Source organism: Diceros bicornis, chromosome 23 (assembly GCF_020826845.1).
Source record: "Diceros bicornis minor isolate mBicDic1 chromosome 23, mDicBic1.mat.cur, whole genome shotgun sequence".
Lineage (NCBI taxonomy): Eukaryota > Metazoa > Chordata > Mammalia > Perissodactyla > Rhinocerotidae > Diceros > Diceros bicornis.
In genome coordinates this window covers 22,569,488-22,586,679 of record NC_080762.1, presented here as the reverse complement: position 1 = coordinate 22,586,679, position 17,192 = coordinate 22,569,488, and the positions used below count along the sequence as shown (strand labels likewise).

Sequence of the window (17,192 nt, the reverse complement as noted above, 5' to 3'; positions counted from 1 at the left end):
CCCAGTGGTGAATCCCCTGGGCTTTCTTTTAGCCCTATATAGCAGACTAGGCACTGAGGAAGCAAGTAACATGGCAACGTCAACCAATGACTTGGACAAAAAAGCTTCAGGAAAGCCTGCTCTCTGTAGCTATAGGACCAGGAAAAGGACAGCCTAGTAAGATAGAAAACTTTTAGACAGTAACTGCTCAACTCCAACAAAATACCACACACACACAAAAGCAGCTATATTCCCATGGGAGCAAAGGCCAAATGGGGAGACTAGACTTCCACCCTTGCCCTGACTGTAACAAGGCATACCTCCCTCCCACCAGGGTGATGTCAGAGGTGTGATATCAGAGAAGATCAAGTAAGAAGGTGGCATTTTGATTTCCACTAGGGAATAACGAGGAGTCTCCACTGGCAGCGTCAGTGGGACCATGAAAGGAGCCTGAACTTCTACCTCCATCTAGATGTATCAAGGTACCACTTCCTCTCCCTATCAGGAGAGTATCAGAGGAGGCCAAGTAGAAAACAGGAACTTTCATTACCACCCAGCAGTAATGAGGTCTCCCTCTGACCACAGTGTTAGTGGAGGCTATGTGAGGTATTATAACTAGGCACTTCTCCCCCTTGCAACCAAGGGGGTATTATTGGAAAACAAGTGGGGAGCCTAAACTCCCATCAAAGCCCAGCAGTAGGGGAAATTCAATTACCACCCCACTTGGAAGTAACAAGGCAGCGTGCTCTTCCCCTCTGGTGTAGTGTTAGAGATTTAATAAGATCGAGAGTCTCATAACATAATAGCCAAAATGTCCATAATACAATAAAAAAAATTACTCATCATAGCAAGACCAGGAAAATATCAGCTTGAATGAGAAAAGATAATTAACAGATACCCAAACCAAGGTGATTCAGACATTAGAATTAACTGATAAAGATTTTAAAGCAGCCATCATAAAAATACTTCCATAAGCAATTATGAAAACACTTGAAACAAATGAAAAAATAGAAAATCTCACACAAAAAAATGAAGATATAAAAAAGAATCAAATGGAAATTTTAGAAATAAAAAAAGAAAACCCTGAAATTAAAAAAAAATAAAATGAATGAGCTCCACAGTAGAATAGAGGGGACCAAGCAATCAGGAACTCCAGGAGGAGAGAGAAAAGGGGATGAGACAGATAAAATATTTGAAAAAATGATGACTGAAAATTTCCCAAATTTGGTAAAAGTCATAAACCTGCAACTTCAAGAAGCATGTACAACCCTAAGTGGGATAAACTCAAGGAAAGCCACACCAAATAACATCATAATCAAACTTCTGAAAACTAAAGATGAAGAAAAAAGTCTTGAAAGCAACCTAGAAGTAGAAAAATAAATTAGAATGACAGCAGAGTTCTCATCAGAAACCATACAGGCCAGAAGGAAGTGGCACTAAATTTCAAGTGCTGAAAGAACTGTCAATCCAGAATTCTATATACAACAAAAGTATCCTTCACCAATATCCTTAGTGATTCCTTATCACTAAGGAATTTGTCACCAGAAGACTTGCCCTAAAAGAATGGCTAATGAAGTTCTTGAAAAAGAAAGAAAACAATAAAAGAAAAAATCCTGAGACATCTGGAAGAGTGAAAAAAATAAGTAAATACTATAGATTTGCCTCCTCTTTTTGAGCTTTCTAAATTATGTTTGATTGTTGAAGCAAAAACCATAACATTGCCTAAAAATATCTATATATTTTAACAAAAGTACCCATGCATCTTTAATGTAAACAACTCAGCCTTATAGTATATTTGGCAATGAATTGGATTGGAAGACACAAGACCTACCTTTCTGATCTATGGAATCTGCTACATATTAGTTTTATAAGCTAGGACATATGCTACATTCTTTTCAGTTTTTTTTTCTTTTTTAAAAATAGGAATGGTAAATCTTTCTTATGAGTTTCATAAAGGTGTTTTGAGATAAGATATTTTGTAAACTATGAAAGACTATAAAATGCAAAGGTATTAAAATTATCCTCGTTTATCTTTCAAAACATGGTTTTGTTCAAAGGTAATCTATCATGGACTTTATTGTGCTGAAGTATTTAAGTATTGAGATTTGCAATTTATGTTGAAAAGAATCCAAAAAAATTGAGGATTGATAGAAAGGATAGAGAGATGTGTAGTTATGCAGTAAATCAAGTATATTAAAATGTTAATGGTAGGATCTAGGTGATGTGTATGTGAGTATTCACCATAAATTTATTTTAACTTTTCCACAAATTTGAAATATTTTATACAAAAGTATTGGAAAAAGAATTTTAACATAAAATCTTAAATTCTCACAGATTTCAGGAAAATAAAAGAGGTTACCTATGATGTTACTAAGCATATCACCTTCATGATACATGACATCAATGTAGCTTAGGCTATAGCAACAATATCATATTCACAAGTAAAATGAAATACAAGTTCCTCTCCTGGGAGCATGTATGAGTGTGCATGCTTGCTTGCACATACATGCACTATATTTGTTCATGAACATATGTAAAATTCAACATAAGGTAAATAAAATAAAATTGGAGGTTCTATTACAAACTTATACTAATATTTTGCTACCTGCTTTTTTAAGGTCCATGGACAGTTTTATTGTTTTTCTTAATATCTTCAGCATATGCTAATAAATCATTTTATATTAAATATCCCAGAGAATCTAAAGTCACATATTTTTCATTTACTCTGGAAGATTTGCTATAATGCATTTTTTCCACGTCAAATTTTTTAACACCAAATCATTATAATCACATTCATTTTCCAAATACGGTAACTGTGATCAAAATTCTCCATTGCTTTATACAGTATTGATGGCAGAATCTGGGTTGTGTTAAGTGCGTACCCAACTTGATCCTAAAACCTTTTGATACTCAAAATCCTCAAAAATTAATTTCATTTTTCTGGGTCAAATTATCTTTGAAGCAAAGAGATATATGTTCAAATTAAAATATATTTGAAAATGTTCCTCAGGACATTAACTTGTTTTTATAAAGCAATATTTAAAGAGGTAAATGTAAATGAGCCACATGGATTGCATTCTTCTTGAAATAACCACACACTGGCAACCTAATGGAAAATGGGCTTGGAAAAAATTTGGGATGTATTAGGTTACCAATATCAAGGCCTTTTCTGATTGTGTTTTGTGGTTTTAGCCAACAAGCCGCAATTGGAGAGTAGAATTACCACATATAGCCGGGGTGGCATTTCAGTGGTACGTGGTGTTGGAAAGGACTCAGCTTGAGGGTCTTAAAATCTGTCAGTATGGGAGAGTATATCACATTCCAGGATGGGGTTATTGTACTGATCCGAGGTATCCTTGGTGAACCCAGAAGCCTGGTTGGACTTAGCATGTATGTAACTTAGTAGAGCCATTCATCATACCATTCACTTATCAATTTATTCATTCCTTTCATAGCAGTTATTTGGTGCTCTACATTATCATTAGCTTGAGGGGATGGGGTAAAAGAAGACTATATCTTGATTAAAATCCAGCAACTCCCACAATCCATAAGTAAAATAGATGCTCTCGGTGCCATGTCCAATTCCTTTAGCACTACCATTTTCATGCATGCCAGATTAACTTCCAACAGCCAGCACCTGAATCTCTTCATCTGAGGGCTTTTTCTAGCCATCAAATCCTGCTCTGCCCATTTGCAGTAGGCTGAAGGGCTGGAAATTAATGCCTTCCAGAAACAGCCCTAAATTAATCACTTGCAGGTAGGATAACACTGAAGTCCATGTTCTACACATTCCAGAATTCACCATCAGGTTTAAGTTCCTGTTACCCACAGTGGTGATTTTTCCTTCTCTATCTTGTTTCTCCACTCCCCTATTCATGTTTCCTGATATCATGCCACAAATAAGCTACATCTTCTAGAATCCTTATCTTAAGGTCTGTTTCTGGGAAAACCCAAATTAAGACAATAGGTATATTAGTCAGCGTTCTCCAGAGAAACAGAACCAATAGGATGTATAAAGATATATAAGAGGAGATTTATTATGGGAATTAGCTTATATGATTATGGAGGCTGAGATATTAGTTTCTTTATCAATACGCCATCTGTAAGCTAAAGAGCCAGGAAAGCTGGTGGTATAATTCAACCTGGCCTCAAAAGCCTGAGAACCAGGAGCTCTGATGTTCGAGAACAGGAGAAGATGGATATCCCAACTCAAGATGAAAGAGAATTTGCCTTTCCTTAACCTTTTGGTTCTAGTGGGTCCTCAGTGGTTGGGATGATGGCCACCCACATTGGTAAGGGTGATCTCCTTTACTCAATCTACTGATTTAAATGCTAATCTCTTCTGTAAATATCCTCACCGACACACCCAGAAATAATGTTTTACCAGTTATCTGGACATCCCTTAGCCCAGTTAAGTTGAAACATAAAATTAACCATCACAATAGGTAAGGCAGGCATGGAAGCAAATAATCACCAAAAAATGTGGCATGAGCCACAGTAAATACACGTATCAAACACCATGGGAATCAAACTAGGGAGCTACATTTATTTGTTCATTTAACAATAATTTTGGGGGCACCATTTTCTAGGTTCCCAATCCATGCAAATGTAAAGAGGGCACCAAGGCACTATCGATATTTCTAGGAATGTAGATTGTTAACCGGAGACAAAGAAATCTCTCTTTGCCTAAGAAGAGATGGGGTGGGGTAGGGTGGAAAGAAGAAGGGATGAAGGAGAAAGAAAGTGTGGAAAGAGGAAAAAATGGAAGCTGAAAAGTAATTGTGAGAGTAGATGAAGTTTGAGCTGAATTTTTACCAGGACTAATTTTTCTACACAGAAATCTGGAGACTCAGAATTTAGGCAGAGGGACAGAAAGTTGAAAGGCCCAGAGTCACACCAAAGGGCGTGGTGACATAGGAGTAGCAGTTCAGCATGCTGAGAACACAGCATAGATGTGGGAGACTTGAGGAAGCTAAGGCAGGAAAGGTATGTTGGGGGGGGCGTTGTGTGCACACTACCTAAGAATGTGGACTTCATCCTATGAGCAACAGGAATCCACCAAGACCCCCAACCTAGGGCTCCAGCTGGCATGCCCATCTGTCCTATGGAGATCTGAAGATGGCCGCTCTTGGACAAGCTGCACCTGGGAGTCTGTCTTGGGTTCAACAATCACTAGAGGACGGGTGCAAAACTTCTGAATGCATTTGAGGATAAAAGCTATTCATTCTAAGTTACCTTTGGTTAGGAAATTATCAAGTGTTTAAGCTCCAAAGGATCACAGGGAACATCTGTCCAGTCTCCTAACTTCCCAGAACCAAGACTGAAACGCATATGTCATAAATCCTTGTCTCCTTCCATTAATTGTTCCTTAATGAGACTTGTACAATCAAAATAATTGTTTAAACTATGCTCTGTATGCTGGTGTTCCTGAATACAGAGAATAACAGCCATTGTGCTTCAAAACGTAACTCTCAGATGAAACAAGATCGGCCATGTGTTGATTATAACTGATGATGGGTATGAGTCCATAGGAGTTCATAATATTATTCTCGCTACTTGGTATATGCTTCAAATTATTCACAATAAAATACAAAAGGAAACATTTCTCAAAGAAGAATTATAATTAGTTACCTGTAGCAGGTTCCACTGGGTACCTTTAGTGGTCCAGTGCCCCCACCCCCAGCTGCTGTTCTCCTGTATACCCTTCTTCAGAGTGGTGTCCTTGGTTTACTTTGGGAGCCATCTCATTGGCCTATGCCTGAAAGCCTCTCCCCACCCCCACCCCACCCCCAGGGTGTCCATACCTAATGACTGACTGACGGGGAGAAAGCAGTAATGACAGCTCTCTTACCTTTGGGTGGGAAAACCTCGGGCGCATTTCACACTCCAAAGCTGCTTGTGGGATCAGGCCGAGGCTAGACTTCTCCTGAGCCCCCATCTTTCTCTGGCTTCTTCCCCTGCTCTTTCTTGCTTTCCTCACAACCCTAGAAGTTTCTCCAGAGAACATTCCCTCAGTAAGTCATTTGCAAGAAAATTTCTGTCTTAGACTTTGCTTCTAGGGAACTCAGCCTTAAAAAATTTTATTTTGGAATTGATGGGAATTAATCTGTTGATTAGAGCATGGGACCAGGTAGGAATCAGGCCAGGTTACCAAACTGATTCTGTGTTTTCTTATCTGTGTCAATCAACTCTATGAATGTTAGTTTCCTTTGAAAAATGAGGAAAATAACATTTCCCTAGTCTATACAGTATGATATTGTGAGGAGTGAATGAGATTATGCATATGAAAGCACTTTTGAAAATGGAAAGTTCTACACAATGTGATTACATTACTATGCTATTTCTATCATCTTCAAAAAGTTGCCAATTGCCTGACATTTAATTATTAATATATTACTGAATTCTACAAACTGAGAATTTATTTTAAGGCCAAGAAACAGAGGCTTGCTGCAATGTGCCACATAACTGGGCTAGCTTTCTTTGGTTAATTTAGGCTTTTCATCTTTGCTTGCCTTTTCCTGACAAGACACTAGAGCTAGATGTGAATTTGAACCTCTGGTGGGCAATGGACCCTGTCATCTTTATACATAAGGACAATACATTTTCAGTTTTCTTTCCAGGAGTGAAGAAATGTCTTGTAAATTGAAGGTTAACATCTTACAACTTGTATAAAGGGAAAAAACCAACAACAATAACAATGCAGTTTACTTACATACTATAATAATAATCTGCATCTTGATCATGTGCTCTGTTTTCCAGAATGGCCACTGAAACAAGCAGATACTAATTTCTTTAATCAGGCGATAGTCCAGCAATACCAGTACTCATATAACAGAGAATCTAATGCTTGACTACGGTCATCGCTGCAAGGTTGAAAGAGTGCCTGAAACATAATCTAAGTGAAAACAGCCAGAGGGAGATGTCTATGCTTATGCTGAGTCCTGATGCTCAGAGCATCACTCTTAAAAGAGAGTCATTGAATTCTCACATTTAATGACCCATTAATCCGGCATAATGTTCCTGTCTCAGAAATATAGTTTGGAGAACAGAAAAAAGGTTGTTCACAACTATTCCTCCCCTTCCCCCACTTTATATGCATAGTTTTTAAAAAGTTATTAATCCTTATTTATACATTTCTATCTTAAGAGATGTATCTTTCACATGTGGCTGTTCTGAAATATATATGGAATTACCTTAAAATATCTAAAATAGAATCCAAATTACATGTCCTCCCTCTCTTGTGATACTTCTGAAAATACACTTCGCTCAGAAGTAATATCTGGTGATCCCACATGGCTGGAAACGAAGACATACTAGTTAGATGTCAACATAGCTTAAAGGAATGACTTGCATAAAATATACAAATATTGTGTTTTGTTCTCTGTGTTCTATTGTAGTTCTTAGCAGAGCAACACAGCTACAAGTCAAAGGAACAAAAATGATTTCCCCATGTTTACCGCCATAGGAACTGATTTCTCAATGGGGATAATTTAAATACTGATGATTCCCAAAAGCATACTGAGCGTATGGTAAAGAACTGTAAGAGCTCACTGTTTTGAAAATCTGCTGTGCATACTAAAGTGGCTGCAATCTGAATAAACATTTGAAGCTTTGAGCAAGAAGGAAAATTAGCACAGACGGTTAGCAATTTCTAGGAGGATGCCTCTAAAAAATATCTGAAGGGTTGCTTATGGGGTATTATTGAGTATATGTGATGTGACAGGCTGAAGCATATATGTATATATATATGTATAACTCTCCAACTATTTAATTCTCTGATTCATTTAAGCTTACCAAGACAGACTGTATCTTAAATTACTATTTTTTTTTCAAAAGTAATTATCAGAATGCCTTCTTTCCTCTGGTTAAGAATGAGCTAGTTTATTACTAAAATAAAAATGTTTCCTTAATTAAGTGAATGGAAATAAGGGGAAAAAATGGGCAGGGAATGAGATAATAATGTTCCACTGCCGATGAAGTGAAACCATCTGAGCAAGGTTAGGTGTGGCCCAGAAAGTGGCCCACCTCATAGGCTCGTGGATGAGTACTGGCCTCAGAGCAGAGACGAAAACCTTCTTCCAGACCTAAACATTCCAAGGCAGCCTTGACACTTGGGGAAAATTTGCTTCCCACTGGCTCCACCTGCCCTAATGTACACCCCACACACAGATACACAAGCTCATGTCCACATGCTAAAAAGGAGAAAGCCCTCCAGAGGCACTATGATCATCCCTCATTTCTCAAACAAGATGCTGCTTTTTTACCAACCTACTGTTTCATCAAGGTAGGGACTTACTCTAAGCAGCATTGAGCAAGTTTTTGCTCTTATGCCAGCGAAATTAGGGAACAGAAAAAAATTTTTAAAGAAAAATAATGTAAAACATGTTAACAAATTTAAAACTCTAGGGTTTTTATCTTTGCAGTTGTAGTCTTCCCAAATGAAATCATATTGGATCAAGTTAGGAATGTTAGTATAATTTTAAGAAAACAGAGAAATTGAGAAAGATAAATGATACCCCCATGAGATTCTTTAATCAGCAGATTTTCCAGCCTTTGGACACTTTCTATGGTGGGCCTGATGTCAATTTTTCATTAGGTCATTTCCAAATTTCAGTAAACAGGACATATCTGAATAAGATCTGTGATTATTTCATTGGTGATTAGGTAATTCTGTGACAGATTTGTTATGTTAAGTAATATTGGATGTATACACTAATGAAATATGCATTTAATTTTTCTTCTAAAGACTAAAAAATTTTATGTTAAAATGTTATACTTTACGAGTTTTAAAAGTCTTAAAGACTTTCAGACTTCTGCTTCTGGGAAGATGAAGTAGATATACTTTCCTATTTTTCCTGCTACGTACAACTAAAAACCCTGGACATTATATATAAAACATAAGAAGACTCAAAGGTGGAGAGGAAAAGATAGACCGTCTAGGACTGGGGATGTGCTGAGTTCCCTGTGTTTTCTTTTTACCATATATATATCTGACTTAGAACTGAAGAAGCTGACAACTCAGAAACACCCACAGGTGCAGGTAAAATAGATAGATAGATAGATAGATAGATAGATAGATAGATAGATACCAATAAAAACTACTCTCTCAGCCAAAGGAAATGGAAATAGTCAACATAACAAGACAGAAAACTTTTAGACAATAACCACTACACTCCAACGTAACATCATAGAAAAAAAAATGTGGTCCCATCCCCATCCATGTCAACAAAGGCTGAATGGTAAGTCTAAACTTCCATCCTTGCCAGGCTGTAATGAGGTAATCCAATCCACCTCCCTCCACTACCAAGGTAGTGTCAGAGGATGCCAAGTAGAGAGCCAGAACTTTCATTACATTTGGCATTAACAAGATCATCTGTCCCCCACTGTATGGTGTTAGTGGGGACCAAGAGGGAGCCTGAACTTTCACTCCCACTCAGTAGTAACAAGCCATCCCTCCCTCTCTCTGCTGAGGCAGTGTAAGAAGAAACCTAGAAGAGAGTCAGGACTTTCAACATCATTGAGCAGTAAGGAAAATTCCCCTGCCCCTGTGATGTGGCTGGTAGCTACATAGGGAGCAGTAATGAGGCATTCCTATCCTTTTCAGCCAGGGCAATATCAATGGAGGCCTGGTGGGGAGCCAGAAATCTCACTACCACCCCACAGCAAGGGTGGTAATTTCAACAAAAGCTGAGTGGGGAACCTGAACTTCTACACCTATTGGTAGAACCTGAACTTCTGCCTCCACCTGGTAGCAACAAAGCAGAGAACCCCTTCTTCCCCTGATGGGGTCATGTCAGACAAAACCAGCTAAAATAGGTTTATATAAGATCCAGAGTCTATTACTATATTGTCATAAATTTTCAAGCTTCAATAGAAAAATCACACATCATACCAAGAACCGGGAAGATCTCAAACTGAATGATAACAATCAATAGATGTCCACCCCAAGATGACAGTGGTATTAGAATTATGTTACAATGATTTTAAAGCAGCAATCTAAAGATGTTTCTACAGCAGTTATAAATACACTTGAAATAAATGAAAAAAAAATGGAAAGTCTCAGCAAAGAAATAGAAGATATAAAGAAAAACAAAATGGAAAGTTTAGAGCTGAAAAATATAACCAAAAAAATTTTAAAAATTTAATTGATGCTCTCAACAGAAGAATGGAGAGAACAGAGGAAAGAATTAGTGAACTGGAAGATAAAACAATAGAAATCACCCAATCTGAACAACAGAGAAAAAATAGATTGAAAAAAATATATAAACAGAACCTCAGAGGACTGTGGTACTATAAAAAAAGTTCTAACATTCATGCTATTGGAAACTGGACAGAGAAGAGAAAGAGATCTCAAATTTAGTAAAAGACATAACCTACAAATTCAAGAAACTGAGGAAATCTTGAATAGAATAAACCAAAAGAAATCCACACTACAACACATCATAGACAAACTTCTGAAAAGTAAAGACAAGCAAAAAATCTTGAAGGCAGAAAGAAAAAGCAACACCTTGCCTATTAGAGAAAAACTATTTAAATAACAGCAGATTTCTCATCAGAAACCATAGATGCTAAAAGGAAGTGGCACACCATTTGCCAAGAGCTGAAAGAAAAATACTTCAACTTAGAATGTTATATCCATTCAATATATTCTTCAGAAATGAAGGGGAAATCAAGACATTCTCAGATATGGGAAAACTAAGAATTTGTTTCCAACAAATCTAAACTGAAAGAATGACTAAGGTAAGTTTTCTAAACAGAAAGGAAATGATAAAAAAAAAAGAGAGAGAGAGAGAGACATTGAAACATCAGGAAGGAAGAAAGCACACAGTAAGCAAAATTATGGGTAAATGAAGAGTTTCCTTCTCTTCATAAGTTTTCTAAATTATATTTAATGATTGAAGCAAAAATTATAGCACTATCCAATGTAGTTCTAAATATACATAGAGGAAATTAAATATTTAAGACAATTATAAACAGGGAGGGTAGAGGGGCAGAGTCAAGATGGCAGCGTAGGCAGACTCTGAACTCACCTCCTCCCATGGACACAGTCAATTTACAACTACTCGTGGAGAAATTACCCCTGAGACAGAACTGAAAACTGGATAAGAGGAACTCCTGCAACAACGGACAATCCTAACTGAGGTGGAAGAGGCAGAGACCCCCTTCTGGAGAGGAAAAACACCGCCTTCACAAGCCGCCAGCTTCACGGTCGCCGGGAGCAGCTCACAGGTACGCACCCTCCCTGGAGGCGCGGGGTCCTGAGCCGGGGAGCGCCCCCGCTGTGGGCATTTTGTGGACCCAGCACAATCGACACCAGCGGCATAATATCTGACTTTGCCTGCTACTAAAACATTGGGGAGCACCCCCAGAAAACCCGGTTCACAAAGAAACTAAAACTGGCTCTTAAAGGGCCCGCGCACAAACTCACCCGTTCCAGAAAGCATCCTAAAATCACCAGAAAGAAAGGTGCACAGTGCTTTGGTGACAAGAGACTCACCTAATAGGCCCTGAGTGCATCTCGGTGAGGGGTGAGACCTCTCCAGGGACTGGGACATTGGCGGCGGCCATTGTTGTGGCCTGGTGTGAGCGTGCTGACACAGACGCCATTGGAGTTCTCCCTGAGGCCTGCTAGCCCAGGGTCTGCTCCACCCCCTAGAGCACCGATTTAATCCAGCTCAGCCAGGGCAGGCAGCCCACCCTAGAGACTGGCCCCACCCAACAACAAGCCCTCAGGCAACGTGTGGGCCTGCATAGATTGGTGACTGGATTCTCTGCAGCCTGGTAATTGAGCCGACTTGAGCGGGGCAGGGTGTGCACAAGGAGCGGGTGGAGAGTGTGGGGCGGTGGCGGAGTGTGTGGGGCTCTCGCCGTGGAGAGACTGGGTCCGCTTCGGGATGTCGGGGCGCTCACATGGGGCAGGACTGTGTTGACTGTGTGTGTGGACCTGTGGGCGGCAGGGCTTGTCAGCTGCAGGGATTGTCAGCTGCAGAAGACTTGTGCTTCTCAAAGACCCACATAGGAGGTTTGCCCCACCTTCCAAAGCCTGAAACAATTGGGTGCTCCTGTGCCTGAGGCCAGCCCCACCCAGCTGCAATCCTCAGAGAGCTGACAAGAGACATAATAGGCTAGAGACTTACTGCAATTGTAAGGCCCTGAGCCTAACAACCTGCCACGCTGGGGGCCTACTCAGTTAAAAGAAATACTGCAACACAAATGTGGTATTAGAACTTACAGCCAACTGTGCTGGGGCTCCCCACACCTGATAAAGAGACTGAAGGGCCCACAACAACTACAAGCAGCTGAGCATTACAACAGCTGGCCAGGAGCATAACTCAGCCTCCCTGGGCACCTATAGGGAGAGCTAACAGGCCACAATAGAAGGACACATGTAGCCCACATAGGGGCCACCCCTGGAACATTGAGAACTGAGGGAAGCACACTGGAAGCCTCCTAAGGCATCACTTACATAAGGTCACCTATCCAAGAGCAGGAGACGTAGCTGACCTACCTAATACGTAGACACAAGCACAGGGAAAGAGGCAAAATGAGGAGGCAAAAGAATACATTCCAAGTAAGGGAACAGGACAAAACCCCAGAAAAGGAACTAAGTGAAACAGAAATGAGCAACCTACCTGACAGAGAGTTCAAACTAAGAGTGTTAAGGATGCTCACTGATCTGGGGAAAAGAATAGATGAACTCAGTGAGAATGTCAACAAAGAAATGGAAGATATAAAAAAGAACCAATCAGAAATGAAGAATACAATACTGGAAATGAAAAATTCATTAGAGGGACTCAAAAGCAGAGTAGAGGATACAGAAGAATGGATCTGTGAGCTGGAAGAAAGACTAGAAGAAATTACCCAAGGTGAACAGGTAAAAGAGAAAAGAATTAAAAAGAGTGAGGACAGTCTAAGGGACCTCTGGGACAACATCAAGTGCACTAACATCCGTGTTATAGGTGTCCTGGAAGGAGAAGAGTGAGACAAGGGGGCAGAGGATCTATTTCAAGAAATAATGGATGAAAACTTGCCTAACCTAAGGAAGGAAACAGACATCCAGGTACAGGAAGCACAGAGAGCCCCAAACAAGATAAACCCAAAGAGGCCCACACCAAGACACATCATAATCAAAATGTCCAGAATTAAAGATAAAGAGAGAATCCTAAAAGCCGCAAGAGAATGTCAAGTTACATACAAAGGAAACCCCATAAGGCTATCAGCTGACTTCTCAGCAGAAACCTTACAGGCTAGAAGAGAATGGCACGATATATTTAAAGTGCTGAAAGGAAAAAACTTACAGCCAAGAATACTCTACCCAGCAAGGTTATCATTCAAAATGGAAGGAGAGATCAAAATTGTCCCAGATAAGCAAAAATTAAAGGAGTTTGTCACCAAGAAACCAGTGCTACAAGAAATGTTAAAGGGACTGATTTAAGGGGAAAAGAGAAGACCACAAATAGGAAAAATTATCTATTTCCATGATTAGAACATAATGGATACAAATACACATAAAAGAGGTTAGATATGATATTAAAAACATAAAAGGAGGGAGGAGGGGAGTTAAAGAGTACAGCTTTCAGACAGAGGTCAAACTAAAGTGACCATCAATTCTGTATAGAAGAAGTAAGGAACAGAGAAGGAATATTAAACACTGAGAAAAAAAAAAGTTAAAAAATGGCAGTAAGTACATACTTATCAATAGCTACTTTAAACGTCAATGGACTAAATGCTCCCATTAAAAGGCATAGGGTGGCTGACTGGATAAAAAAACAAGACCCATATATATGCTGCATACAAGAGACACACTTCAGACCTAAAGACACTCACAAACTGAAAGTGAAGGGATGGAAAAAGATACTCCATGCAAATGGCAATGAAAAGAAAGCTGGGGTAGCAGTACTCATATCAGACAAAATAGACTTTAAAACAAAAACTGTAAAAAGAGACAAAGAAGGGCATTACATAATGATCAAGGGAACAATCCAACAAGAGGATGTAACACTTGTAAATATCTACGCACCCAATGTAGGTGCACCTAAATATATAAAGCAATTATTAACAGACATAAAAACGGAAATAGACAGTAACACAATAATAGTAGGGGACTTTAACACTCCACTTACACCAACGGATAGATCATCCAAACAGAAGATCAATAAGGAAACATTGGCCTTAAACGACACACTAGAACAGATGGACCTAGTAGATATATACAGAGCATTCCATCCAAAAACCGAAGAATACACGTTCTTTTCAAATGCACATGGAACATTCTCCAGGATTGATCACATATTAGGCCACAAAACAAGTCTCCATAAATTTAAGAAGATTGAAATAATACCAAGCATCTTTTCTGACCACAACGGTATGAAACTAGAAATCAACTATAGGAAGAAAATCAGAAAGGCCACAAATACGTGGAGATTAAACAAAATGCTACTGAACAACAACTGGGTTAACGAAGAAATCAAAGAAGAAATCAAAAAATACCTGGAGACAAATGAAAATGAAAATACGACATGCCAGAATTTATGGGATACAGCAAAAGCGGTTCTAAGAGTGAAGTTTATAGCGATACAGGCCTATCTCAACAAACAAGAAAAATCTCAAATAAACAATCTAACAATGCACCTAAAGGAACTGGAAAAAGAAGAACAAACAAAGCCCAAAATCAGTAGAAGAAGGGAAATAATAAAAATCAGAGCAGAAATAAATGAAATAGAGACAAAAAAAACAGTAGAAAAAATTAATAAAACCAAGAGCTGGTTCTTTGAAAAGATCAACAAAATTGACAAACCTTTAGCTAGACTCACCAAGAAAAAAAGAGAGAAGGCACAAATAAGTAAAATCAGAAATGAAAGAGGAGAGGTTACAACAGACACCTCAGAAATACAAAAGATTATAAGAGAATACTATGAAAAGTTATATGCCAAACAATTTGACAATCTGGAAGAAATGGATAAATTCTTAGAATCATACAACCTTCCAAAACTGGATCAAGAAGAAGTAGAGAATTTGAATAGACCAATCACCAGTAAGGAGATCGAAACAGTAATCACAAACCTCCCCAAAAATAAAAGTCCAGGACCAGACGGCTTCCCTGGTGAATTCTACCAAACATTCAAAGAAGACTTAATACCTATCCTTCTCAAACTCTTCCAAAAAATTGAGGAGGGGGGGAAGCTCCCTAACTCATTCTACGAAGCTGACATTACCCTGATACCAAAACCAGACAAGGACAACACAAAAAAAGAAAATTACAGGCCAATATCACTGATGAACATCGATGCGAAAATCCTCAACAAAATACTAGCAAATCGCATACAACAATACGTTAAGAAGATTATACACCATGATCAAGTGGGATTTATTCCAGGTATGCAGGCATGGTTTAACATTCGCAAATCAATCTACGTAATACACCACATTAATAAAATGAAGAACAAAAATCACATGATCATCTCAATAGATGCAGAGAAAGCATTTGACAAGATACAGCATCCATTTATGATAAAAACTCTGAATAAAATGGGTATAGAAGGAAAGTACCTCAACATAATAAAGACCATATATGAGAAACCCACAGCTAATATCCTCAATGGTGAAAAACTGAAAGCTATCCCTCTAAGAACAGGAACCAGACAAGGATGCCCACTGTCACCACTCCTATTTAACATAGTATTGGAAGTCCTAGCCAGAGCAATCAGGCAAGAGAAAGAAATAGAAGGGATCCAAATTGGAAAGGAAGAAGTGAAACTGTCACTATTTGCAGATGACATGATTTTATATATAGAAAACCCTAAAGAATCCACCAGAAAACTTTTAGAAGTAATAAACGAATATGGTAAAGTTGCAGGATACAAAATCAACATACAAAAATCAGTTGCATTTCTGTACACTAACAACGAAGTAGCAGAAAGAGAAATTAAGAATACCATCCCATTTACAATTGCAACAAAAAGAATAAAGTACCTAGGAATAAACTTAACCAAAGAGGTGAAAGATCTGTACACCGAAAACTATAAAACATTTCTGAAAGAAATTGAAGAAGACACAAAGAAATGGAAAGATATCCCGTGCTCTTGGATTGGAAGAATTAACATAGTTGAGATGTCCATGCTTCCTAAAGCAATCTATAGATTCAATGCAATCCCTATCAAAGTTCCAACAACATTTTTCACAGAAATAGAACAAAGAATCCTAAAATTTATATGGAACAACAAAAGACCCCGAATAGCTAAAGGAATCCTGAGAAAAAAGAACAAAGCTGGAGGTATCACACTCCCTGATTTCAAAATATACTACAAAGCTATAGTAACCAAAACAGCATGGTACTGGCACAAAAACAGACACACAGATCAATGGAATAGAATCGAAAGCCCAGAAATAAACCCACACGTCTATGGACAGCTAATCTTTGACAAAAGAGCCAAGAACATACAATGGGGAAAAGAAAGTCTCTTCAACAAATGGTGTTGGGAAAACTGGATAGCCACATGCAAAAAAATGAAAGTAGACCCTTACCTTACACCATACACAAAAATTAACTCCAAATGGATTAAAGACTTGAATGTAAGACCTGAAACTATGAAAATTCTAGAAGAAAACATAGGCAGTACGCTCTTCGACATCGGTCTTAGCAACATCTTTTCAAACACCACATCTGACCGGGCAAGAGAAACAATAGAAAAAATAAACAAATGGGACTACATCAAACTAAAAAGCTTCTGCACAGCAAAGGAAACCATCAACAAAACGAAAAGACAACCTAACAATTGGGAGAAGATATTTGTAAACCATACATCTGATAAGGGCTTAATCTCCAAAATATATAAAGAACTCATGCATCTCAACAACAAAAAAACTACCAACCCAATTAAAAAATGGGCGAAAGACCTGAACAGACATTTCTCCAAAGAAGATATACAGATGGCCAACAGACACATGAAAAGATGTTCAAAATCACTAACTATCAGGGAAATGCAAATCAAAACTACAATGAGATATCACCTCACGCCCGTCAGAATGGCTATAATTAACAAGACAGGAAAAACATGTGTTGGAGAGGATGTGGAGAGAAGGGAACTCTCATACACTGCTGGTGGGAGTGCAAACTGGTGCAGCCACTATGGAAAACAGTATGGAGATTCCTCAAAAAATCAAGGATAGAACTGCCGTATGATCCAGCTATTCCACTGTTGGGTATTTATCCA

At 38.6% G+C, this 17,192-nt stretch overlaps 1 long non-coding RNA gene across 2 annotated transcripts in view; it reads right to left on the bottom strand.

Annotated features, from left to right (window-relative positions):
* Positions 1-11,516, bottom strand: part of LOC131420442 (uncharacterized) — a 253,162-nt gene extending 241,646 nt beyond the window's left edge. For both annotated transcript variants that reach the window (XR_009223533.1, XR_009223534.1), the window contains exon 1: positions 11,477-11,516. This is a non-coding gene — a long non-coding RNA (uncharacterized LOC131420442). The remainder of the gene's footprint in view (positions 1-11,476) is intronic.
* Positions 11,517-17,192: the final 5,676 nt, after the last annotated feature.